The sequence below is a fragment of the Heliangelus exortis genome, chromosome 1, assembly GCF_036169615.1.
Source record: "Heliangelus exortis chromosome 1, bHelExo1.hap1, whole genome shotgun sequence".
Classification (NCBI taxonomy): Eukaryota; Metazoa; Chordata; class Aves; order Apodiformes; family Trochilidae; genus Heliangelus; species Heliangelus exortis.
The window spans coordinates 130,125,368-130,150,715 of NC_092422.1; the positions used below are offsets into that span (position 1 = coordinate 130,125,368).

General features: G+C 37.7%; 1 protein-coding gene across 2 annotated transcripts in view; it reads right to left on the reverse strand.

Moving 5' to 3' along the window:
* The window catches only part of SYT1 (synaptotagmin 1), a 338,121-nt gene that overhangs the window by 249,168 nt on the left and 63,605 nt on the right, over nucleotides 1-25,348 (reverse strand). The gene's annotated exons all lie outside the window — the stretch shown is intronic.

Consider the following 25,348-nt stretch of genomic DNA (forward strand, 5'->3'; position numbering starts at 1 on the left):
CCCAAAGACCTTCCATTTTTTTGAATTATTAGCCTTGAACATTATAGAGTTCTATGACAGAAAAACCTGAAAGATTTATGCTTTTTTTAACTATTATTTTTCTTCATTTTTAAGAAACTGAAGTTTGCATACGTTGTCACAGAAATAAAAATTGAGGGGTTTGGTTTTATTTAGTTAATTTGGCAGATTTTTTTTCTTAAAGGAAGCTTGGAAAGTGATTCCTGTTTTGATTTTGTTGAAAATAAATGCTTTTAGATTCATTTGTTAATAGTACTGTCAACACTGCTCAGGGACTAAAAGGTCATCTTGTGTTCTGCAAAAAAGTACACCACCCCTTAGTTCCCTGCCAGGTCAGTTTTTACAGAAAATTTATGATTTGAGGTCAGGATGAAGCTGATAGATTTAATGAAATATGAGGCTCCTTTTAAAACAATATAGAACAATGTTTAGATCAATGAAAATATATTTTGCAACCCCTGCTCCTCCATTCTTCTTCTGACCTATAGCCTCCAAATTCCATTTCCTATTTCTGTTCAGTCTGAATGCCCTTGGGTGAAAAGCTGGGACCAAATCAATTTCTTTCACTACAAATCTGTTCTGTCCTCTTTCAGCTCAGTTCCTGTCCTGGACAAGAAGCAATTATTTCCTGGGTCTAATGAATATTAAACCTTCTACTTATATATAGTTTTCACTTCACCTCCACCTCTTTGGCTGTCTTGTGATATATCAGCTTCTTCAATCAGATCAGCAGAAGACATCCTTCCTTTCAGGCCCTTTTGTCTCTCTCACCTTTCTCTTCACTTTTCTTCTTCCATTTGCCTTTCTTTCTCCTGCTCCCAAATCAAATCCTCCTTAAACTCTTACTCCTTCATCTATTCCATATCACTTTGTCTTTTTTGGTTTTTTTTCTTCCTGTGACAATACTGCAAAATGCAACTGTCCATTTAGACACTTCTGTCCAGTTTCCAACACCCCCCCCCCCCCCCAATTATTTAACTCAGCTTAATTCTACTATTATTTTTCCCCCTGCTCTTTGACCTCCTACTGTAAGAGGAGTCAGAACCTCTGTCGAACCTCTTACAGTTTTCTGACTCACTGTTTTCACATACTAAGAAAGAATGAAGCAATTTCTATTTCCAGTACTTTTTTCTAATGGTTATACTACTGAAAATATGTCTCAGCTACTGCAATGTAAAAGTGCTTCAACATCTTAGTTCTTAACTGAGAGGCTTCTGGTCTGTGAAACCAATCTACAAAACCAGAAATGTTTGTAGTTCATACTTACTATTATCTCCGCAAGTTCTCCATACAGTAACCACAAGTGATGATAAATAATTCTGCATTTCTTATAGTCTGTTTTTATATTTTGAAATTATTTTAAAATGCCTGATTTCAAAATTTTAAGCAGTGTTCCCCAGCAGAAAAAAAAAAATGCTGGTTTATTTTTGGACATGGAAATTAGTATTACGTTGCCATCTTCTATTTCTACAATAGCCTACGTTTCATAATTTGGTTTCCTCTTTTTGGTACAAAATAAAGCTACATCAGAAATAAAGAATCTCAAGGGGTTATTGGAAGGAATTGTCCCATTAGCTCTGAGCATGAATAATTTGTACATCTCCTTCAGATGAGATCTTTTTCACACACTGGATCCCACACTTGGGCATTAGCTGATGTGGAAACTTGGAAACAGCCAAGAAGGTTCTCGGATAGAGATCTGTCAGAATTTTCTTCCTTTAGCAGCATAATGTTACCCACTGGCATGAAGCAAATGAGTCACATCCTAGGCTTGTCCCTGGTTAAATTGATTTGGGTAGATTGAAATTACATGTTTGAAAATAAATGGAGTTTATAGATAGGTAAATTAAAAAGCTGTTAATTTATTTTGATGGAACAGAATCATGGTAACTTGTCTCCCATACATTCCATGGCTCAAATATTATTAATATCAAGGTCGATGAAGAAGACAGTTGACCTTCCAAATAATTTGTTTTAGTTTTGAACTGTCAGTTTCTATATGAGCTATGAATGCAGTATTCACTCTCTTGCCATGTAAAGTGACATTGATTTTGTTGCACAAAATAAGGTTTTGCAGCAACTCAGAGTGCATGTGTCACTACACAATAAGGTGTGGCAATCTGTAAGGTTATTGGTAGTCAAGATTATTATTTTTATGTAAATGTGGAATATCTGCTAGTAAAATGAGGTATAAAAAAAGAAAATATTTTACATAAACAGAGTCAAATAACCTTTCTGTATTCTTTCCCACATTCTATATCTGGTGCAGTGCAAGGGAAAGGAAAGCTGTTGGGGGCAGACTTGCAGACAGCACTACAGCATTCTGCAAGGGTTCATCAAGCTGTTTAATGCAAATACAGTGCTTCTGTCAGATACACAGGTAACATGCTTTGATTTGCAATGCTTATGCTGATGAGCTATGCTCCTGCAGGCTCCAGGAACTCCTTTGCCCATCCATCTAGTGAACTACTGCACTGAAGTTGGCAAATCATTCAACTAAAGTAATCTCTTAGTTTCCTTAAGGAGATGATATGCTATAGAGAAGCAGTAACAAGCTATTAGTCGAATATGTAAGTGATGGAATCAATGTGCAGAATTGTTTACAGACTCACAGGTACCTATTAAACAAATACTTTTTCAAAGCTGCAAACTGAAGCCCATGAAAGTTTAGAAATGTTGTACCACCTAGTTACAATGGAGAACACAACTATTTTTGAGGCTGTGTTGGAGTGCCTGTGCTTGGTCTTTTTAGGCTCTCGAGCAGAATATCAGTACTTAAAACCCAGGACATTGGGAAAAAGTGTCTTTGATATTAAATCTGATTTTTTAAAGAACTGACATTCATCAAACACTTGAAACTGCTGTATACATTAGGGCACTTGACTGAAATTGAAATGCAGTCAAACTGTGGCTGAGAATGCTGAGTCAAGTGAACTTTCAATTCTTTCACATAAAGCAGGAAAAGGGTAACTTTAATAGACTATTTCAATTAAAGTTGAGGAACATTTTGAAGGACAAATGAAGCTCTTCTCTAGGGCCTTAAGATTATTTTATGAATAGAAGTACTTGAAGCCAAGAATGCAGGGGAACAAGTGAAAGCTATTTGAAACTAGCTTAGCTCAAGAATTTAGAAATTAATAGAAACATGACACTAAACCATAGAGAAGGGCAGAGACAAGTGAAAAGGTAGAGATGTACTAGAAAGGGAAAGGAAATTTTCAGAACAGAGCAACATAAAGGTTGTATAGGAGATTTTTTCCACTTTTTATTTCTGATAAAGTCATTCAGAGGTTTTGCTTTTCCTCAGTGGAATTAGTAAAAAAGTTAAAAGAAAGCTATTAGCCAGCAAGTTTGGCAGCTATTGATTTTTTCTTCTATAGAGTTTGAGAAGTAGCAGATTTCACTTTTGATTACTGCCTTTAAAACACCAAGCACATGCCTAAATATAAAACCTGAGAACCACTGCAAAAACTGTCATCAAGGAAAATAACTCAGAATAAGCACAAGACAAGATTTTACACTTCCTTTTTTCCAGAAAGTAAAACTTGCAATTAAAAATCTAGTTACACCAGCAAAAGCTAATGCACCTGCTCCAATACTCATTACTTTTAGAAATGTATTTTTTACTTTACATACATTTGCTCAGTCACAGGCCCATGTTCCTGTCACTGTTGTTGCTGGCTAAAAATTAAATTGATTCTGATTTTGAAAACCTGCCTATTCTAATAAATAGAACAGCCATTTTGCACAGCATTGTAATTATAAAGGCACAAAAGATACTCAGCTGAAGATCACAGCTGTTTAAATAAGGACAAAGCTATTTAAAGGACAGAGGCATGATTTGTGGGGGAAAAAACCCAACCAAACAAGCAAACGAAAAAAAACCCCAACCAACCAAAAAAACCCCAAAATAAAAAAAAACAACAACAAACTAAAAACCCCCAACAAACCAAAACACAACAGAAACCCCCCAAAACAACAACAAAAAAATTCCAACCCCCAAACAAATATAAACCCCAAATCCAGAGCCCACCACATTTTTAATCCCAGTTACAAGTCTCTCTTGGTATCAGTAATGTATAGGGTTATTAACAAAGATATTAGCACAGAAGCTGTACAGGGGGGCTTGATGATGTACACAAAATGTGTTTGGCACTGCCATCAGCCAAACTTCTGCAGTAATGACAGCACTTGAAGAGTAGCTAGCACATTGAAGGAAGAACTTAACATTTCCTTATTTTATTTATGTGTTTTGAATAAAATATTAAAAAATGAAATTATAAAACCTGCTTTAAATGCTGCTATTCATCCTGTTTAGTTACCCACTAGCTACAGTTATCAGATGATAAAAGCCCTTGCTTAGCAGAGCCTTGGTTTTATAGTACTCTACTGTAATGTAACATTTTTACTTATAATTCATATTAATACATTTAAAAATGGCTAAAATTAAATAAACTTTCTGAATTTATTTTGTAAATAAAAAGAATTTAATAAAGAAAATATAAGGAAAGTGAGAAAAACTAATCAGAAAAGGAACATGGAGAGCTGATAGTGGCATGCAATTGATTAAAAGTGTTGCACACTTGGTGACAGTAAACCAAGATCAACATAGACCTGCATATCGCGTTTCAGGCAATGTGGCAAAAAGCAGTAGTGGTGATCTGTACAGACACACTGGAGGGAAGGGATGCCATCCAGTGGCACCTTGACAGGCTCAAGAAGTGAGCCCATGAAGTTCTGCATGAAGTTCAGTAAGGCCAAGTGCAATCCCAACCATAAATACAGTTTGAGTGGAGGATGCACTGAGAGCAGCCCTGAGGAAAAGGACTTGGGATGTTGGTTGATGAGAAGCTCAACATGAGCCACCAACCTCCACTTGTTGCCCAGAAAGCCAACTGGATCGTCGGCTGCACCAAAAGAAGGGTGGCCAGCAGGTTGATGGAGGTGATTCACCCCTCTACTTTGCTCTTGAGAGGCCCCACCTGGAGTACTGTGTCCAGTATATATATTACCATATAAATATATGTAAAAAACTCAGGAAAGAATAATGATTGATTATCTATCATAATTATGGGGGTTTTTTTGCCTCATTCATATCTCACATCAGACTTTCTGTCTTCTGTCAACTACTGCATTGGGTAGATGCAAGGTACCAACCAAATCAATACAGGAATGCTTACAAACATAAACAAATATTTGTGTTCAAAAATTCAGGAAGTCTTATCAATTTCCATGTACTTGTGGTGGCTAGATAGAATAACTGAATGCCAGAAAATAAGGACAAATATTTATTTATCCACCTCCAGCTCTCCACCCTGCTCTTAAGATAACTTTTCTAATCCTCCAGACAGGTGTAACTGATGGGCTCACTGGTCAGCTCCTGAAGTGCCAGCCAGTTTTAACACCACATCATAATGGTAAACCAAAGACAGACTAGGTGAAAGGAATAGGTTGGACATGACATTCTCAAGGAAGATATCATCTATCAAAAGGTTCAAGACACAAACCTGTCTCTCCTTGAGTCATCTCACTTCATTCCTTTGTTAGGTTACATGTTAGTGGAAGAACAACTTCAGGAATTAAGCATGAGATACATACAAAAAAAAATGCCATGTGTAAAACTTGAAAAAAAAAAATTGAAAATGTTGGGAAAACAACTTCCAACTTTGACACTTCTGCTTTCAATCTAGAAGATGAAAAAGCCATGATGTGGCTAGATGAAAAGCAAAGATAATGGATTTTTTCCTTCAAATCATATAAAGGGTTTTAGATGAGATTTAATTTTAAAAGGCGGAGTAATGCATGGACATCTTCCTTACCCATTACACCTTCTCCCCACAAAATTTTATGTAAGCAGACATAAGTATATGAAGAAGTCAACTTTCATAGAAGGTGGTATTTTAGAACAGCACATCTGTGTAGTACTGGGAAGCATTTATCATCCAAATAAGTTAGTGGTGAACATTGGTATAAAGCTGAGACCTTATGTACCTGCGACATCAAGCACAATGAAGCCTTGAAGTATACCAGAATAAATAAGAACACTCTTCAAAATGCCTGTAAGGTTTTCTGCCTCTTCGTGATTCTAGAGCACACATACTTGACTGGCAGATTTCTTAGAACTATAAACTGAAAAAAGAAATTTGGTTGTGTGACCCTTTTTGGGAATGTGAGTAATTTCCTGCTGAGAAATGACCTACTGTTTAATGGAAAGTCATTGATCTCTGCCAACCACCTGCTCAGTCCAACTGCTTATTTAACAGGTTGGGTGATAGCAATTCTATCTCAGAAATTACCCTTGCTGAAGCTAATGAACATCATGTTATAAATTTAACAAGATTCAGATTTATCTCCAGTCCTAGTCAAGTACTGAGTTCATTAGTTGCTGACAGTGACTGGTGTGTTTGGTTAACATCTTAACCCACCAATTGTTTCACTAAAAGCAACATAACCAAACATGCAAAAGTTGGCTAACAACTCTCAGGTGGAATACAATGTGTATTTCAAGGTGTCATCCTTTACCGGATGTGCATATGGCACTTGAATTTTATTAAGAAAACTTAATTTGTATGTGTTTATGCTACTAATTTATATACACACGTCCTCATCTGTGAGCCTCAGATGATGGCTATGTGAAACACTATTCAGTCACTGCTATCCTGTATTTGAAAAGAGAAAGAGGCCCTGGGATTTCACTGGAAAGTACTTACATATAAGGAAAACATCCTCTCTCCCTGTAAAAAGATCGTAATCCAAGATGATCTTGAAGGTCTTTTCCCATGATGATGTTTCTATGATTCTAATACAGGGAATTTACAGATTCAAAAGAATAACTCTAGACACAAGTTACACAGAAGATTTCCCTACCAGGCATCTGTACCTCTCAAAACACAGTTTTGAGAGGACAATAAGGGCTACCGAGTTCTGCTGCCACCACCCAACCAGGAGGAAGTGATTCTTTGAGAACTGGCAGAACATCCCTTAATGCATATACAACTGTATGCTTGAATTTTATTTTTCCAGTTTTCCAAGAGTTTGAAACCCTTTTCATTTTTTATTCAAACCAGTTTATTCATAGGACCACTGCTACCATGCCACTATTAACCTTTGATAGAAACACTTGGGTTTTTTTCCCAAAAGCTGGATCTAAAACCATGCCACTGTTAACCTGTGATAGCAACAGGGGTTTTTTTTGTTTGTTTTTTTTTTTTGAAAAGCTGGATCTAAAATCATATCCTATGTCACTATTGACAAAACAATAGGTATTCAAAAGGTGTCAAACTGCAGGTGGCTAGTAGATAAGATATACAGACACATAAAAATGTAGGATAGGCAAGTTAATTTCAACATTTCCCATCTGAAAATAACCTTTCATGTCCTTCCTATTTCTGAAGAATGCATGGTTTCCTAATGTAAACAGCTGACTCACAGACACCAGAGTGGCTGAGTAGCTGGCAGGTCAGCATCACCCATCCAACTCCCTTGTGCTGCTGAGGAACAAACACTGGGCAGCTGGAAGCATGAGACTACATTTATGCACATACAGCTGCACACATGGATATATGTTTCTCACACGTACTATACAACATTTTTAGCACTATTCCCATAGGCTTTAAACCTTCCTTACAAAAGCCAATATACCAGAAGTCCATCATGTGGACACCAGGCATAACTGATCCTCCTATCCATACTCTCTCATATATGCACATGTAAAAGAGACACTGGGCAGCGAGCTTGACGTGGCCACTCCTGGGTACTGAACAGAGTATGTGAGGACTGATCAGTGTTTCAGTATTCCTCTGTTAATACCATCAGTATTTTATTTCTAGCTGCACAGCTTTGTGTGCCTTGGTTAGGATGTTCCCTGTTAACACCACCATAATAACCCACTTGGAAGCAGCCACACAACCAGAACCTGGTTTGGAAACCCAAGTGAAACAGCCTTAGTTACTCAATGTGAGATTTCTCTGCCTAGGGAAAATATATAATCCCTCATATCAAGGGGTATACATTCTTGTAAATTTTAACTAATCATATGACGAGCTCAGGAAGTCCTGGTTTCTATCTCTGCTTCTCCTGAGAAGCAGGGCATGCCATGCAAACTCTTCTGTGACATACAACATAGCTTAAACTTGTTTACTGATTTTATCCAAGCCTACTGACAGCCTACCCGAAAGCCCAATATATTTTTATTTTTTCCACAATAGAAAGCAGATTGCCACTGTTCTTCTTGTCAAATCAGATATCCTGCCAATGAAATGTACAGGTTTCTCCACTCAACATTCAGTTAGCACTGAATCTGGCTGCTCAGACCAAGAGTTATGAAGGCAAAGCCCCATAATGGGATCATTGTGCACATATAAAACTGCACGATCAAAAAATAAAAAAAATAATAAAAAAAAGACAATGCATCTTGTAAACAAACACTGTCTAAATAAAACTCTGCACATATTTGAACATAGACCAAAATTTCCTATTTTTCTAAGACACAATGATACATCTGTGTTATGCCAAATAGAGTATATACATGAAAGTTGCCATGAGTTACTTGTTGTCAACTTAATTATCCATAAGTACAGACCAAAGTCATGTATATAAACATGTTCCAATATCCAATATTCCCAATCATTTAAGTTTGAAACTACAAAGAGTTATGTCTACAGTGTGCAGACATGAGTTTGTATTTATACCCCTAGTTCTTTAATAACAGAGTTCTTTTGCAGCTGAGATTTAGTTCTACATAGTTCCAAGTCTCCAGTTTTTTTTCTGACAACTATTGTGTGTAAACAACAATTTATTAAGACATTTTTTGCTTTTTGCATTGACTTCCTATGTCTACCATAGTCCCCAGCATTTGGGGAATGGAACCAAAGCTCGCATATCTTGAAAAATCTAATTATGGTAGCTATGAAGAGAGACAGCCATGGCAATTAGTAATTAACATTAAGTTCAGAAAACTATCTGGAAAAAGGGAACAACAAAACAACTGGGTGAACAAGAAACATGTGCCTTTCATTCCTTGTTTGGACAATGATTTATGTTTTTTTGGGCTTTAATGATCTCTGTTGCTTGAGATATCTGAAAAACTTAAGTCTGATGCAAAGACTTGAAGGGCATGTGCCTAACTAATGCATGTAGATATTACTTTGTATTTTCCTTCTTTATTACATTTTCAGAATGAAAAGGAGATAAGCATTATCACAAGCCACTGTTATCAATATCAAGGAGACAGATACACAAAAGATGTTTGAAAAAATAAATTCCACATGTCAGTAGCAGACGAGCTACTGTTAAGAAGTGACAGATAATTAAATTTTAGAGACAACCACAAACTTTGGATCTCTCATAGTGATGTGATCTGCCAGACATGGGTAAGAATTAATATTTTTAAAATATATGAGGTTTCATATTGCATCCTTTTTTAATTTTAGAGCAATATAAACCAGTTGTTTGTGCCAACAGTTACAGGCAGGCAGTCATGCTGAAAAGAGTAATGTATCACTCCGGTTGAGCCACCACCTTTTCTGACAAAAGAAACAAAATTTGTAAACGTAAACACATTCATGGTGTTTACCAAATAGTTACTGGCAGAACAGTAGAGGCTGAATTTATCTCAGAGCAGTGTCCTAACCAATGGTCCAGAGAACAGGCAGCCTCAAATAGAGGTGGCAGCAGAAGGGATCTGGCAGAGCTCCTTGCACTCAAACTGGAGACCTGGCTGTCCAGTTCCTACCTGCCAGCTGAGAACCTGCCAGAGTCTGGGGCTGGCATCCTTTTCTCTCTTTTCTTTTTTACGTGTCTGGGACATCCAGATAGCGGATTCAAAGTGTTAACAAAGGTGAATATCTTAAAGTGGTTTTGAGGATAGAAAATAATTTTTTTTTTCTTTTCAGTGCCATATATGAAAGCTTATAGGCAAAACACCATGATCTGTGCAACAAAATTGCTGCACTGCACGACAGATGGGCTCCAAATTGTAGTGTGGCAAAAAAAATACCCACCTACTAGTTTGCACTTCTAGAAAAAAAAATTCAGCCATATTTAATCTCGGTAACGGATAAATAGAAAAACATAACATAGAAAATAACTTTGTAACTACAGTAAGCATATCACTGCCAAAAATTGAGAAAAAAAGTTCCTTAATATACATTATGGGTTTTATTCTGTTTATACTTAGAGAGGGATTTAGAAAGAGCTCCCTTGCAATCAGTATTGCGATGCCCCCATGAACTGGTGCCTGCAAGATTAGGTTTGGAAAAAAAACCCTCAAATTCAAGACTATCCTGAGAACATGACATTTGCTTTCACTGGCTATTAAACTGTTGGAGAGAAAAACAGGTGTGTGAGGAGTAGGTGCTTTGGAGCTGGCAGTGGGGGCTGCCAGGGCCTCTGTGAGGAGGGAGGGGATGCCCCATGCTGGTCACATCTGGTTATAGCTGTCTCTGACCAAACCCCCACAGGCACAGCTGAGCCACTCCAGCAAGGTGGTGGCATCTGTAGCCCATGGAGATAACACACTGAAGGAGTTCTTGAAGGACTGCAGCCATGGAGAACTTTTACCATGGAGATAAAGTGTGAGAAGGAAGAAGCAGCAGAGACAAAGTGATGACAATTCTCAACCACCCACACCTCTGCACTGCTTGGCAGGGGGAAGCAGAGAAGCTGCCAATGTAGGAATGAAGTTAAGCCTTGGAACAAGGGAAGGTGGTTTATTTTTTAATCTTTGTTTCTCACCACCCAAAGCTGTCTTAATTGGCAATTAATTACTCTTCCTCAAATTGAGTCTGTTTTGCACAAAATGGTGCTGGCAAGCAACCTCCCTGTCTTTGTTTTGATCAAGATTTCACAAGATTTTCCATCTTATTTTCTCCCTTTGTCCTGCTGAGAAGGCTGAGTGAGAGCCTGGCAGCCAGACAAGGTCGACTCACCACACTCAGGGAACAGTTTTTTAATAATTTGGGCAGTTCAATTACAGGAGAGTGACTGAAGTTCATTACAATGCTAAGCACACTTACTACTAGAGAGGTAAGCAGTATTTGGCACATAGAAAGTAAATGGTGGAGTCAGCACCCATTGCCCCTGGCCACTTTTTGTGAAGGCTCAAAGTTCTGGAGTAGTTCCAGAAGCTGCTTGCATGCTTTGCTGCTACCAAAAGAGATGAGACCCTGCCCTGCTTCCTCCATGTACATCACTGCACTGCTCCTCATATAGTAGCAGAAAGGTTGATATTGTTGAAAACTATTCTGTTAATTTTTAGTGCTGGAATAAGATCACCACGTCCAGCAAAAATGCGGTCTTATGCTATCGTGAAACCCTATCCTTGGACTGTTTCAGACTCATGATTTCACAGTATACCTCAGAAAATTACTATCAATATTAGACTTAGATCACAGCTCTCCCCCTTCATTTAAACTGGTTTTTTAAAGCATCCACCACAATTTATGCAGATGAAAAGATGGTCAGAAATATCCTGTTGGGTTTTTTGAGCCAATTTGTCAAATTTTTTTCTGTATCTCTTGACCAAACCTGTGGCAGGACCAGAGGACTTCCTGAAATAAGCTAAATTTAGGGTCCACCTAATCTTGTATCCTCTGACAAATGACAGCATCAATTATTTTAAAAATGTGCACAACCTCCTGCAGCTGTTATTTGAAATTTAGCTCATTCCAGGAAAGAATATTGTACCCACTAACCCATTTATTTTTACCCTACATGTGTTTTTTTTTTTCCTTCACTCTGAAATCTTGCAAAAATTTACTACTAGAGTTCTTGTTACCATAAAAATTCAAAACTGTTTTGAGTTTTGCCAGCTTCTTGGCTTCATCCTGTAGTATTCCGGCCTTTTACCCAGCCAGCTAAAAACAATGCTCTTCCCAAGTATGGTGTGTGCTTGTATATGCATGCTGTCCCTGTAAATGTAGTTTTTACCCCAAGAGTCTTTAGTGCCTTTTCTGCCTGCTAAAAAGGAAACAAAAGTCACGTTGACAACCACACACACATAAATATACACAGGAGAATAAGCATCTACTGTCTGACCATCAATGATGCTGAGAATGACTGGGAGAAAAAGCAAGGACTCCAAGCACCACCTCTAGCTCAGTGAGCTCATTGTTTCAAAATGAAGGCTTCTCCTCTACAAGAAGAGCCCAAGCTAAGCCCATACACTACTAGATTCAAAAGGGGCACTTAGAATGTTTTGGGTTGGAAGGTGTCTTAAAGATCATCAAGTTCCAACCATCCTGCACAGGCAGGGAGTCCTTCAACTAGAACAGGTTGCTCAAGGCCCCATCCAATGTGGCCCTGAACACATCCAGGGAGAGGGGAGCCACAAATTCCTTGGGCAACTTGTTCCTGTGTCTCACCACCCCTAGAGGAAAGAATTTCTTCCTAATCTCTAACCTAAATCTCCCCTATTCAAGTTTTAAACCATTTCCCCTTGTCCTCTCACTACACACCTGTGTAAGCCCTACCCCAGCTTTCTTGTAGGCCCCCTTCATATATTGGAAGGTTGCTATAAGGTCACCTTGGAGCCTCCTCTTCTCCAGGATGAACAACCTCAACTTTTTTAGCCTGTGTTCACAGAGGAGGTGCTCCTTCCCTATGTTCACTTTAATGGTTCTCCTCTGGACATGTTCCTCGAGTTCTATGTCTTTCTTATACTGGGGACTCCAGAACTGGACACAGCACTCCAGGTGGGGTCTCACAGGAGCAGAGCAGAGGGGGAGGATCACCTCCCTCAGTGGGCTGTCTGTGCTCCTTTTGATGCAGCCCAGGACCCGGTTGGCTTTCTGGGCTGCAAGCACACACTGATGGCTCATGTTGAGCTTCTGGTCCACCACCACCCCCAAGTCCTTCTCCTCAGGGCTGCCCTCAACCCTTTCTCCTCCCAACCTGTATTCATGCATGGGATTGCCTCGACCCAGCTGCAGAACCTTGCACTTGGCCTTGTTGAACTTCATGCAGTTTGCACGAGCCCACTTCTCCAGCCTGTCAAGGTCCCTCTGGATGCCATCCCTTCCCTCCAGCGTGGTGACTTCACCACACAGTTTGGAGTTGTCAGTAAACTTGCTGAAGCTGTATTTGATTCTACTGTCCATGTCACTGACAAAGATGTTGAATACCACTGGTCCAAGTACTGACCCTTGAAGGGGTGACCTTTGTCACACAATCAGCCACTCATTGCATATCTCAATTTGAAAACTAAGCCATGGATCACATCTCCTTGGGTGCAACCATCCAGCCAGTTCCCTATCCCATGAGTGGTCCATTCATTAAATGCATACAGCTCCACTGTAGGGATCAGAATGCCATGAGGGACAGCGTCGAATGCTTTGCACAGGTCCCCATTTGAATGTTCCCATTTTCTTTAACAGCTTACGTATAATGGCTGCTGGTTTAAACTGTAACACAAAAAATGCAGCGCTGTGGGAAGAAAGCAGCTTTTTGTACCAGATTTTTTTTTTCTTTTTCCTTAAAGGGAGAGTAAGACACATGCTTAACTATAATTTTTTGGGAAATGTATTTTTCAAAAAAAAAAGCCTTCAGTATGTCTGATTCATTCTCAGTCACTGAAACCCAGAAATTTCATGGCAGCCTATTTTGCAAGACTAAGATAGCTAAAGTTTCATTCAGCTACAGGGGTTATGCACAGTTTAATGAATTTCAACACATTAATTTGGCATTTATTATTCTCCCTATTTTAATGGATGTATGCAGCACAGATCTATGTAAAATTCAACTTTCGCTATTGCTTAATGGTTTACCTCTGAGATGGAAATGGTTAAAGGAGGCATTATATTTCTATTTACAGCCTAATGATTTTCATTTATCAGTGGAATGTTGCCTCCCAAAAGAGGAATGAAGTGAAGTGTTAGCACAGAAAAAAAAAAACCATAAAAACACCAGAAAAAGAAGTAGTGCTAATATTTATATTTTCAGAGACAGGTTTACAGTCTATCAACCTTTGCTCTGAGACAAGTACTCAAACTGTGGGAACATTGCTCACCTGTAATTTTAGTGTTCATTTCAACAACACTTTAGTGTTCAATTTGTGAACACTTCCATGATAATAGGTGAGCATCCTTCCAGTAGACAGAACTTTGCTGATCAGAAAATATAGAAACATACTAAAATTATTTAAACAGAAAACAAATCCAAACAAAAAACCCAAAACAAACAAAAAACAAACAAAAGCCAAAATAAACAAACAAAACTCCCCACAGCAAATTGGAATAAATTGGAAAAGCATAAGTTTTCTCAGCCAATTTAGAGAATACATATAAAGCATTTATCTTGTGGGGGGGATATTTAACATTGGTTTATAAGATATTTGTTTTACTGAAGAATGCTGAGTAGAAGTCCTAAAATCAATCACAAGTTTCCTACAGCAGCCAAACTCACTCAGTGCAATGGAATTCTATTTGCAGTCCTACATGCTCCATCACGGTTAACAGAGCTCTACAAGCACAAAAATGAAATGCAGAATACAGGATGCCTTCTTGTTTTCATAAATTACCTCAAAACACAACACTGCTAAGGCAACAAAGAGGGAAAGAACTCATGAGGGTTTTGCTATAAACTGGCATGGGTTCTTGAATGCAGTGTGGTCAGACCATTGGGACTGGTTGGGCAGGGGCCTCCTGATTCTGGACCTGTACTGTTTAGAGCCTACAGAAACACTCAGTGCCGACCTGAGCATCACTCTGCATTTATACAATGTCCAAGGAAACTACAGTGGAAGTAATGGCTCTGTTATAGGAGAACTACTTGCATCCCTATTACTATCATCAAATAAAAGCAAAAAATAACAGGAAAATCAACATATAAATATTTCTGAGTAGAATGTTTTATTAAAGATAAATTGCATCTAAAACACCTCAAGAAGTATTTTTACCAGTTTCATGGATTTCTTTAATAGGAAGATTCCTTGTAACACTTAACCATCTGCAATAATTTTCTTTTAGTAAGCACTTCCTCATATTCATGTCTCAAAAGATATTTCCTGATGCTATTTATATTATTACAGCATACCCTTTAAACTCTTGTAACATATTATATACACATTATCAACACTAAGACCTACCAAATGAATTCTGTGACTTGGGTGACAGATTACGAAGCATTTCTAGTTCATATTTCTCCCTCAGATCCTAAGGTTTTCTTCCAAGTTCCCAGTGCAGATTTTTAAAACCTCGTAGGATTCATTCTTATTCCATTTTGGCTTTGATTTCCTTTCCCTCTTCGTATTTACTTTACTGACAACTTTATTCTGCTTCACATCCTTGTGAACCTTATTGTGGCTTATGGGCATTTATGGATAATCTCTTCAGTAGCAATTCACCTCAGGGCACATGACAGTCAAATGTGCATGCAAGTTCTTGAAGCTAATGTTCAGATGGAAATTCAACTTTCAGATCACAAAATATTTGCCTTCATTTGAATTAGTTTGAGTTATAACCTTGGTGATTTACTCCCAGGAAAATTCATAGACAGTTTTTCATACTACCAGAAAAAAAACTGTCTGTATCCAAGCCACGCATGATAGTGAAGAGAGATAATTTTATCACTGTGATGAACATGCTACTACTTCAATCAAAATTCATTTGCAAGTTTCAGTGGAACAAGAACAGCTGCAGGGGAATCTGAAAATAAAACATTTTTTCAGTCTCTCCCTTGCTCTCTCCTCCCTTTTTCCACATTCAGAGCAGAGCTGTACTGTTTTACTACTGGAAATAAAAGGTAAGCTTTGGGCAGAGTGACAGGCACTACTAAATTAACACCCTGACATCCTCACAACAATCTGCTCCACAATGCAAAAGAACAGTAGTATCCTTTTCAAGCGTGTTCTTTTCTCTGGGGGCAATTTACTTTGAGGAAATATTGCTTTGCATTTTAATGTTGGTTTTTGGTTATTGTGAACTTTAATTGAGAAGTTGGCTGACGTGTCATTGTCTTTATATGTTGTTGCTTTTCATTTGACCTATGAACGATTTCCACTTCCACAAGCTCTCTGTGAAACATCCACAATAACAGAAAAAGCATCAGAAGTTCAAAAAAATGAAGCCTTGCAAGTATAAATAATTAACTGGTACACAAACTATGACATGCAAATAGAAAAGTCCTGTAAACATCATAGAATCACAGAATAGTTTGGGTTGGGAGGGACCTTAAAGATCATCTAGTTCCAACCCCCCTGCAGGGGTAGGGACACTTCCCACTAGACCAGGTTGCTCAAAGCCCCATCCAATCTGGCCTGGAAGACTTCCAGGGATGAGGCATCCACAGCTTCCCTGAGCAACCTGTTCCTGTGGTTCACCACCCCCATAGTGAAGATTTTTTTCCTAATGTCTAACCTAAGTCTACCCTCTTCCAGTTTAAAGCCACTTATTCTATCACTACATGCCCTTGTAAACAGTCCCTACCCAGCTTTCCTGTAGCCCCTGGAAGGCAGCTCTAAGGTCTCCTTGGAGCCTTCTCCAGGCTGAACAAACCCCAGCTCTCTCAGCCGGACTTCAAAGAAGAACGTACTCCAGCCCTCTGATCATCTCTGTGAGCCCCCTCTGGACTTAGCTTGAGCAGGTCCATGTCCTTTTTGTGTTGGGGTCCCCAGAAGCAGACACGGTGCTCCAGGTGGGGGCTTATGAGAGCAGAGCAGAGGGGCAGAATCACCTCCCTCAACCTGCTGGCCACACTTCTTTTGAGTCAGCCCAGATAAGGTTGGCTTTTTGGGCTGCTTTTCCTCACGGCCGCTCTCAATCCATTCTCCTCCCAACTTGTATTTGTGCTTAAGTTTGCACCAACCCAGGTGCAGGACCTGGCACTTGTCTTGTTGAACTTCATGGGGCTGGGATGAACCCACCTCTGGGCTGTCAGGGTCCCTCTCTTGATGGCTTCCCTTCCCATCCCTTCAGCACGCCAACCACACACATCAATCCTGGCAACTATAAAAGAACTATAACAGAATAAAATTGTTTCTCTTAAGTCTTCTCATCCCCAGAGAAAACATCAAAGCAAATGGATAGCCTAAGATATAGTAAGCAGTGCTACTTAGATTTAACTAATCCAGATAAGTATTCATGCAATTTCCTAAAAACAGCTGCTTTGATTAATTTCAAATACTTTTCAAGTCAGGAAGTACTGAAATGAAGCTAAAATGGGTAGTAATAAATTTTCACTGTTGATAGTTGAAACAAATATTTTCAGATGAAGCAAGAGCATTATAATAGATTTCAAAATGTTTTACCACCAACATGTAATACAAGTGAAATGACCTTAGAGCATCCCTAAAAAATACATTGCTTTTCCTCTTAGCACAATAGTTAAACATCATGTAAATCAGAGGAATAAAGACGACTTAGATTTACTAATATCTGTGAGCACTGTGCATTCTTACTATGTGTCTTTCAAAAAAAGAATAATAGCCTCCTACCAGTGTAATTACCCTACAAGAAATAGAGACTTCCTCAGTAAGTATGTTTATACCTGGACATTATTGTTCTTTATTAATACAATTGTGACATAAATTTCACAGTCAAGTAGCATACTCAGCTTCCACTGTTTAAGATATTTACATGGAAATGTGTAAGAACACACACTATTGAATAGAAAAATCAAAGAAACATTACTCAGAAGTCATCTGTATAGTGGTGCACAATGGCAGCTGCCACAGCATACATGATGCAAGGCAGCTCAAAATCATCTATGGATAATGAACCACAAGAGCTTAGGATCTGATAAAATGCTAGTTGATGGTGAGAAAAAGCAAGGAATACAACTACTATCTGAACAGTCAACAAATGTATATAAACTTTTTTTTTTTCCCATCTTTGATGTCAGTATGAAATACATTATCACAAAATTATATGTTCACTAATCTAATAGACTTGACATCAGAAAAAGCAATTTATTTAAATTATTTACTAGCCTCCATTATATTTCTCAGAAAGCACTGTGCATTAAAGCATTTAACAGGGTAGGGAAGGTAGCCAAATCCATGTTTGTTTAAAATACTTCATATGACTGGCATCAACGCAGTTTTCTTTTCAGAGGAAAATCTTGAATTAAGGCCAGCTTCGAGCCTCTTCACAGACCAGAAAAAAACCCTTTTCTCCCTTTAAGACAAAGGCATTACTTGTAAATATTTGCCTGTACCTATTCAGCTGTATATCCCGTATTTCCCCACAGAAAACTCCTTTAATGATACCTGGTTTGTTCAGTGCTCTTCAGCTGCTGATTGGAAGAAGCTGATCACCATGAGAGTTAATCATATTGTTACGATACACGGAAAAAAAAAAAACCAATTTTTTTTTTCCTTGTTATGGACTAATTTGGCTGATTCTAAGTGTGCTCCACTATTAGATATTTCTGTAGATTTCAACAAGCCAAGTATGGTGAACTGCAGTGATCAGTGAATTATTTTGATACCAAGAAGATACGGATCCTTGCACATTTTTTGACTTCTGTAAACAGCCTGACAACCTCAAAACAGTTTGCATTAAGGGGCAAAAATAATTTACTTATTTACAAAAATAAGTAAATCCAATCTGTAGTCTCAAACAATTCCATAGAACTATTCAGATTATACTGTAGGCTATTCAATTCTTTTTTCTGTTCTCAGCTCTCCTGTTTTCCTTTTATAGTCGTCTTATCCTGCTAAATTAAGAGAATTCAGGTAGCTTTTTCCCCGTGGCTCAAACTAGAAGCTCCAGTAAAGAGCAAATGCTTACTGCAATGGAAGTTGTTTGAACAAGACTGTTAGATATCTAAAAGATTTTTATAAACCAAATCCCTGAGAGAAGCAAAGGATAGGAGTAAAGCTATACCAACAGATTTTTTCTACAGATGGAACTGAAGTACACAAGACTAAACAATATGATGTATGTCATACAAGGAATCTTGTTTATGGAACCATCTCAGCCTTAGTTGTCTTGAGTCCTTGCCCAATAACTTTAATCACTCAAGGGAAAAGCTGTCGTCAGTCCCCATATCTTACCTGTAGCATTTTTGATTATTTTCTCTAGTAAAAAATACCACCATTGTTTCATTTTGCCAGTCTTGACAATAGTTAAACCAGCAAAACTTCTTAGAAATTAATATACTTTTTTTAAAACAACAAAAGCATTGCATAATTCAAAAGTTCATTAAAAATATTTTAAATAGTCTGAAAACTCCAATTTTTTTACTATTTAAGTACTGAGAAATCTTAACCAGAGCAGCAAGAATCGTCTGTAAGAGTGGATAATTTTAATTTGCTTTCTAATTTTGGGGGGAATAAAACCCAAATCAACAAAACAATGTACATCACATTGAATTTACAGACAACAAAGTCATGGGACAACAAGAATTTTCACCACCACACCATGTCCCTTTTCCATCAGAAAAGAACAGAAAGGCTTCATCAGTTGAATTACTCCAGGACCTAGGGCTTTCATGAAATAACTATCTGGCAAAACTGGCTAAAATAGCTAGAGTCAACAATTCTTTTATACCTTGTGGCTGTCTGGATAGAATATATTTACTTAGCAAAACAAAGCTTAATTTAACTTATTAGATGCAAACCACAACATTAATACAATAATATTGTTGCAATGTCAAGCACTCAAAGTTTAATTCAGCCTCTGTCTGAGGCTTTAGGACAATTTCTGAGTCATGTTTTTTTTGGGGAACTATGCTTATCACTGCATAGGTTGATTTTTTTCCAGAAACTTAAAGGGTCCACACCTCCTATTCTGTCAATGCTGTATAACATATATCACATAGAGTACATTTTTACAATAAAATTATTCTTTTCATGGTGAAATTTTACTCAAGACTAAAAAATCCAGTGAATTTTTAACTCACGACAGAGGATCCACTTTCCCCCCACCTGTTTTTTCTTTAGAGCACATCATATATACTGTATGTTCCTATATACCCAAGCACAGCTCCCAATGAATTCCATTTTCCTGCCTTTCTGGATCATGTATCAAAGCACTCCCAGTTCTCTCCAGATAGGATTACTGGCTGATGCTACTGGCACTATAGTGGTAGCTCTACATCTGCTGTCTGGGTATGCAATTCCTTATGAAATCTGTCTTCCCTAGAGCTACCTTCCAATTCTCACTCTCTTTTTCTTTTTTTTTTTTTTTCTGTCAGTCCCAGTTACCCAGACCACGTCCAGTTTTCATGCCTTCTCATTCTCCAGGCTGATTATTAATCTACTGCTTTTGCTCACCAAGCCTCACTCTCTCCTCAGCCCAACACTCAGCATTTTTACCTCACACTGGTATTCTTCTATTCATAGGGTCCCTGTAGTGTCCCAGCTCTTATTGCTGAGGCTTCCATCCCACAAAAGAGCTATCAGGAGCCATAACAGGCAACTCTTTTTCTGTCTTTATCATCTTGCAACACAGGTATATTGAGTCACTTCATGGGAACACCAGAACTTTATCTCAGTCAGCCTCAGAAGTTCAGTGAAGCTTGAGAGCTCCTCAGTAATGACCACAAATTTGACATTTTCAGTGACAACAGATCTCTTTCCTCTGTGACTTCTGAAGCTTTGAAAGAGGCTTATGATTTTGCTAATTCTAGTGGATATTCACAGGGATGTCCACAAGCACATTTTGTTCAGAATAGACAGACAGCTTCACTATTAGGTAGTAAAACTAAGTCCACTGAAAAAGAAATTTTCCAATATGACACTTGAGGTTTGAGATCTTGTGTTAAAAAATCCTAGTTAGAAGTATTCCAAAGGAAACTACAGTTAGCCTTCGGGAGCCAGAAAAGGACAGATAACTCAATCAATAAGATAAGTTTTGATATGTTTATAAAGTTAACAGTGAAACGTGATCCATGTTTAACAAGAATTTGCAGGTTTTCTTAGAGATTTAATACCTCTTTTTACAAGTCTCTTAGGGAGCCAAATGAACCTCTCTCACTTACTGGATGAACAGTGCATAATACTTTGTGTAATGAAATTAAGCAGCCTAAAATACATGTGAACATGACTAATGAGACCAAATGCAGCAAGAAAACCAAGCAGATGGCTCGAGCATGCTGGAACAGAGAAGCAAGGAAAGATGTGAATGTTTGGGGTTTTTGCAGGATACATCCAGAAATACAAATATCATCTTTGCATTTCTGTATAATATTGCATCTGTCAGCACTTTGATGATCTACAGAACACAAGTGAGAGCTTGCCAGAATACTAATAGTCTGTGGAAAACCTTTATGTGTCTTCCACAGAGATACAAAATGCAAACAAAATGGATGAGAGGGGGATTTTAATTTTGCATTTTTTGTCTTGCTTCTTCCATTGCATGAAAAAGTAATAAAGCTAGTGGTATATTTTTAATGAACTAGTCTTTTTCTAACTGTCTGGTTCTCAGAGACCTCCTCAGTAGTATGAACATTTGGTGGAAAACAGAGAAAGAAGGCAGCAGGTATTTAAAGATGATGAGAAGAGGCTTTCTTATATCAAGGAAGGCCAACAATCAACTTATGAAGATGCTACCATAAAGACAGGAAGATGCTGATAAAATCAGTTTGCTCTCATTGCTTTCTGGGGAAAGAAATAAACTCTGCCTCTAGAAAAAGATTAACTGTTCATTTTGATAACCTGAGCTAAAATAAGGGTTACCAGTCAGCTCTTCCTCAAGAGGTGTTTTTTGGTTGTGTAATTCTGTTGAGCACACAACATACACCAACACTGGCTACTTACTGGCAAACCTATGGTACTGCCCACAGTTATGTTTTACAGAACTCTCAGATTGAGAAAGAAAACATACCAGTCAGAGCAACTTTACATCATCCTGTTGCCTTCTTTACCACAAATAGTTGGGATTTAAAAAAAAATAGTTTGTATGATTATTTCTGACACCAGAGAGAAGTAGAAAACTTTATTTGATGTTATTTGATACAAGAAAGCAGAGATGCTACCTGTGATTGCAATAGAAGGACATCCTGTCATCACAATAATTTTAACCAATGTTCAGAAGAGTACTATTTAATTCATTTATCTGCCCCTCTTGGTAAGTGCAACAGGCTATTCTCCTGTTGATGGTACTGCTAAAGCTGTAGCCCACCTACCACATCTTCGACTATCACATACTCCCTATTACTTAGTGTTCACAGTGCAACTTAGTAGTGAGAATATTTTTATTACCAACACAAACTGCAGAGGTTCAAGATTCAGACACTATTTAACCCCTTTCAGCTAATTTTCAATATGTATCCTCTACACTGTGTGCATTGGTTTCACTTTTTTAAAGTTCAGAAATTTTAAAATCATTGAAAGATACTGAATAATTTCACAGAGTATCACTATTCAGGAAAAAAAAAAAAAAAGAAAAAAAAAAAAAAGAAAAAGAAAAAGAACACCAAACTGCAACACCCAAAGCCTTTTAATTCTGGAAAATGGTAATGATATTTTTTCTATTTTTTTTTTTTTTCCATGGACTTCTTACTTTATTTTTATCTCCTATACTACACAAAAATAATTTTCAGTCTGAAGAAAGTCTCCACTCTGCAAGAACCACAGAAGTCTCAAAAAAATTGGCATTAGAATACAAGCCAGATCAGCCTTGACCTAAATTTATCAGGTGACATACGTAGGGATTTGGATGATCTCTTTATTTGACTGCACATGATTCTTAATTATACTGCAGTACAGTTTTTAAGCTTCAACTCAAGAAATGTTATGAAGTGTTTGCTACAAGACAAATGACATTAAATGAGAACTGCAACACACAGACACCATTCTAGTCCACGTTACTTTTATCAGGTCTCCCTCTGACCTTCAATTTTAAACTTTGTCTGCTATGCAAACTATCAGCAAAATCCATCTAACATCACTATCCTTGCAACTTTCTAATATTCCTTGTGTTCAATACTTGTACATATCACAGGTTTATAATCTCAGGGCATTTTGCTGCTGATCCAATGGGCTCTGCAAACATCCTGATAATCTTCTCTACCAATCTGTGTAGGGGATATCAGATTACAGTGTCCATACAGCACACATATGCAATAAGAGGAAAAAGTATCAACTGACAACTTTTCTTGTCACTGCTGTACAAATTATATTCTCCTTCTGCAAAGCTGTTTGTAAATAAATTTGGTTGTCAAGCTGACTTTCTGTGATTTGTATCAAAAAAGAGGGCTCAAACTGTACTTTTATGCCACTTTAGAGTTCAGTATATTCCTGTTAATGGGAAAATGATCAACCATAAAGGAAGCTGGAAGGAGCAAAGTGCAAAGCAGACAAAAGAAAGTGGTTCTTTATCCAAAAGGTGGAAGATCCATAAATCCTCAGAAACATGTTAGGGGATACAAGAAAATTTTTAACAAGTTACAAGGAGAAATTGAATGTGCATTTGGAGGACAGATTCACTGAGAGTTAGGCAAAACACATCAAGTCCAGGAAATCCCTCAAGGTGAAAACAGCTGGAGGCTGTGAATTTTCAAGAAATGTGTGATATATTCTCACCTTATTCCTCTCTTCTCTGGAAATCTGATACAACTTGTTGGAGACCAGATGCTGGACTCGAGGTTCCAAACTGTAAGAATCCCTAGTCTGAATTCTTGGAACCATTCTTCTGTTCTAACAAGAGATGTTCTGACTTTGACATATAATGTTGCCTAAGCAAAGGCAAGGAAACAGATGCCTTCATACTCCAGGAATTAGTCAAAAAAACCCCAACAAAAACCCCAAAACCAAAAACCAAAACAAACAAACAAAAAACAAACAAACAAAAAACAAACAAACAAAAAAACCCCAACAAAACCACAACACATCTGAACCACTCACTGATCCTCGGTATTCCATATGAGTCCATTTTTACTGAATATTTTTGTATGTTTTAAACTTGGTTTGTCCAGGTTACTAATCCCATTACTGGTATTGCAACTGAACATAGAGACCCAGTACTAAGTCATCTAGAAAACTACATTATTCAAAAAACACGTATGAGAAAGCTTTACACTGTACAAGTGAAATTTATTTGAATGTTCCAAACAGACAGTAGTTGGAGATTAAAATCTGCAAGAAGATAATTCAACATGGCCACCTCCCCTGTTACTCAGAACGGTGTAGGAAAAAGGTAGCAACAATAATAATATTAATTTATATCCTCATATTAGTATGTTTGTCTAATGCAGAAAAGTGTAAACTAGAATCCAACAGAATTGTCTAAAAACTATGAAGAACATCATTTCATCTTACCTGGTAAAGCAAGTGCAGCACATAAAGTCCCTGCAGTAGAGTGCTTTGAACACAAAGAGATGTAACTGTCTGGTCTGATAATTGCAATGGAGAAAAATTTGTTCTTTCCCTGTATATTGCTTTAGGTTTCCATATGGTAGCACATGGCTAGATATTAATTAAAAAGTTATTGTCATCTTTGAGGTATCCCACTTCAAGAAAATGTGCCTGTCCTCACATGGGGTTATATTCAAGCTCATATGTGTTTTCTAGTCTCGCTGTAGGATATCAGTAGGATATTTTTTTGACTTACCCTTTGGGGATATTTTTCCCCAGGACAATTTGAACTGAAATTCTTGTTAGCAATACAGTTATACACATTTAAGGAATGAAATTCAGGTCCCTCTCTTCTTCTTAATCTTCCTAAACAAGACCGATACATGCAAATCACACTTCAGTTTGCACTGGCAAAAGTATCACTCTTGAACTTGTCACCTAACTGACAGAAGGTGAAAGAAGTATTGCAACCCCTGCCCTATCTTCTGGGCCCATGCCAAAAATTGTAACTGTTACCCTCCTACTTCCACTTCACTTCTGTAAAAATGTTATTTAGTAACATTCTTTTGCTTTAACTACATCTCAGAGCATTAATTTTCCTACTACAGCAAATCCAGACTATGACAGACATCTTGCTTTGCTATAAACTTTTCATCCACATGAAAGCTGAAGCATGAAATAAAAAGTAACAATCAATAGTTCACTACAGATTGAACGCAATGTTATATGATTCCCTCATATTGTGCCCAGTCCTATCCTCAAACTCTCATTCTAAACTCTCTTCCCAGCCTAACTCAATACTGATCAACTCGTTTACTTGCTACTACAGAACAATTTCAAGCTTAAACTATGAGTGGAACCTTCAATTTAGGGAAGACATCAAACACAAGATCAATCTGATGGTAGAGAACTCACTGCATAAGGAAACGAAACCTTTTTTTTTTTTTTTTTTCCATGCTATAAGTGAAAATAACTCAAACACGTAAAATTAACAAGCTGACAAAAGGGTAAGTTTTTGAGGTTCTGTCTTTCAGATAAGTGCATTTGCTCAATTAGCAATTATTAAAGTCAACTGATGTGACCAGCTGAGAACTT